Below are 3,239 nucleotides of genomic sequence, written 5' to 3'. Positions count from 1 at the left end.
TTGTTCTTCTGAGCCCGGGAGATGAGAAGATGATTCTTTCTAGTTTGGAGGAGAAAAGAGGGTTTTTAGGGGAAGAACATGTGAAATAAGGTTGCAGCTTGTGTGAGTGCTGAGTCGTGTCTGACTCTTCGAAGCCCCATGGACTGTAGCCCCCCAGGCTCCTGTCTGTGGGGTTTTCCTGGCACAAATACTGGGTTGGGTTGCCATTTCCTTCTCCAGGGAATCTTCCCCCACCCAGGGATTGAATCGTGTCTCTTGAGTCTCCTGCATTGGCAGGTGGATTCTTTACCACTGATCCCCCTGGGAAGCCCAAAGCTCAAGGGAGTGGTGGCAACTGACAGGTTGGAGAAGGGACCTCCAGTGGCAAGAGGGGACAGCTGGTTTAGGGTTGAGGGGGTGTGCGGGAATGCCGGAAGGGGAGGGGCAAGGAGACAGAGATGGGAGGAGGTTAGGATGGATCAGAGGAGGGCCTCAAGGAGGGAGGGGGTGATTCAGCCGGGGCGGGGTGGGGAGCAGCCACCTGGGCGGAGGGTGCACACCTGGCACTTTGCCCTCTGCCCCAGCTGTGGCCTCCAATCTCTGCTTTGCTGAGTGCAAACCTGGAAGAAACTCCTTGCCACAGATCCACCATCCCTGCCTCCTCCTAACAGTTTCCCTCATGTTCCCTTATCCACGAAGAAGGACGGAGCTGTCTGCTTCAGTGTGTTAAGACCAGTTTATTTCACTTTAAAGTGAGCGAAATTGAGTTCATGGACTTTATAAGGCTCCTACTGCACACTCCCTATGCTTTCTCACCGCTTTCCTAAACAAACCCTTCCTTATCCATCTCAAACAAGTAAATAGTTAGACAGAAGCCTGCTCAGCATTTCCAAAGGGAGAGGCCAGTCTCTTTCCAGGAAAGAGCATTTTCCAAGGGTAGTAAAGAGCAGAGAACTGGGAGTGGGGGGGTGGGTGGGTAGGGAGTTCCCTCAGGGATAATCAGAGGGGTCATTTTTCAGGCTGACAGGGAGTTGGGTCCTGAGGAAAGCATGTTAACAACCTCGCCTTAGGAGTTTTGCAAGGACGCATTCTCAGTAATGGAGCGGGCCCTTCAGTCCTCTAATTGGAAACAGCTGTGGGTAGAGCGGGTCGAGCCCCGGGAGAGCAGGTGTTACCACTTGCTCCTACTCCGAGACGTCCTGGAGCAAGGAGGCAGCGAGCTGCCCTGTGCCTCTGAGTCTGGGAAGAGTGTGCTTTCCGTCTTTCCAAAAATTTCTGCCCTGCCCGAGTGACCTTGCCCTGTGAACTCACCCTGAAAATTTCAGTCGTTTGGTTTCCATGTGGTTTCTTCCAGCATCCTCCTCAAGCCAAGTGTCCTCTGAGAAAGCATCTGGAGGTGAGCAGAGCAAGCCTTGTTGAAATTGCTGCTTAGGGTTTCTGAGCCTCAGTTTCTTCATCTGTGTATGTGTGTGGGTGTGTGTGAGCGAGTTGCTCAGTCGTGTCTGACTCTTTGCGATGTTATGGGCTGTAGCCCGCCAGGCTCCTGTCTGTGGGATTCTCCAGGCAAGAGTACTGGAGTGGGTTGCCATTTCCTTCTCCAGGAGATCTTCCCGACTCAGGAACCAAACCTGGGTTTTCTGCATTGCAGGGAGATTCTTTACTGTCTAAGCCATGAGGGAAGCCCCTTCTTGAATCTATAAAATAGGATAATTATAATCTCCCTCCTGAGCCTGTTGTGAGGATGAAGTGAGAGATGTGCGTAGGTGCCAGGCACATGCTGTGTGTCTTTGCATGTACTGCCTTACCCGATCCCCACTACTGTCCTAGAGGAAGGGACAATCCACATTCCTATTTTAAAAGTGAGGACACTCAGTGCCCAGATATGTGTCAGGGTTGAGATTTGAACCCAGACAACTTGATTTCAGAGCCTGAGCCCCATACTATACACCTTGATACACCATTAGGGCTCAACAAATAGGGGTTAGATACCCTTAGTGTGTACAGTTTTGTTAGATCCCTTTTGCTCATCGAAAGAGGCTCCCAGACTCTGAAAAATCTGGGGGCCTGAGACAGGGAGGCAGAGAGGCAAGGGGACCTGTGAAGGAAGGCTTGCTTCTTCACAGGAGTTGGACTGGACCAGTCCTGCTTGGTCGTGAGAGCTCCCAGGTGAGTGCACACAGCCCTTTTGCCTGCTGGGCCAGCTAAGTGTCATGTTCCATCGTCCCATCCACCAGGTTGGAATTAAGATCCAAAAGACACAGGCTGGGGGTAGCCAGGAGGCTTTAGGCCAGGTTCTACTCTGATATACTTTGGCTGGGGAAAGTCATCAAACCATTGTGAGCCTCCATTGTTCTGTGAAGAGCTTTACTGTAATCTTGTCTGCTTTCCTTCCTAGTAAGGTTTTGCTTTTGTTTATATATTCATTCCAGTTTTATTGAGATGTATTTGAAGCATAGCTCTGTATTAGTTGGGCTTTCCTTGTGGCTGAGACAGTAAAGAATCTGCCTGCAATGCAGGAGACCCAGGTTCTAGCCCTGGGTAGGGAAGATCCCCTGGAGAAGAGAATGGCAACCCACTCCAGTATTCTTGCTTGGAAATTTCCATGGACAGAGGAGCCTGGTGGGCTACAGCCCATGGACTTGCAGTGACTAACACTGTCTTTCTTTTCTGTAAAGTTTAAGGTGTAAGCATAATGATTTTTTAAAAAATATTGTTTATATATTTGGCTTCTCCAGGTCTGTTGTGGCACATGAGATCTTTGATCTTCATTGCAGCATGTGGTATCTTTTATTTGCAGTCTGTGAACTCCTAGTTGAGGCATGTGGGCTCTGGTTCCCTGACTAGGGATTGAATGCAGGCCCCCTGCGATGGGAGTATGGCGTCTTAGCACTGGACCACTAGAGAAGGCTCTAGACACAGGAGACAAGGGTTTGATCCCTGGGTCGGGGAGATCCCCTGGAGTAGGAAATGGTACCCCATGGTGGTATTCTTGCCTGGAAAATCCCATGGATAGAGGAGCCTGGCATGTTACAGCCCATGGGGTCACAAAAGTCAGGTGTGACTGAGCAGCTGAGCACACATCATCTCATATAGTAAATGCAAAGAAAAAAGGGAAAAAAAATGTGGTTTTTTTTCCCCTTGGGATGAGAACTCTTAGGATTTACTCTCTTTACAACTTTCAATTTTCTGATATAGCAATGTTAACTGTAGTTGTCCTGTTGTACTTATTTATCTTGTAACAGGAAATTTGTACCCTTTGA

The sequence above is a fragment of the Muntiacus reevesi genome, chromosome 1, assembly GCF_963930625.1.
Source record: "Muntiacus reevesi chromosome 1, mMunRee1.1, whole genome shotgun sequence".
Taxonomy (NCBI): Eukaryota; Metazoa; Chordata; class Mammalia; order Artiodactyla; family Cervidae; genus Muntiacus; species Muntiacus reevesi.
This window is presented reverse-complemented; position numbering follows the sequence as displayed.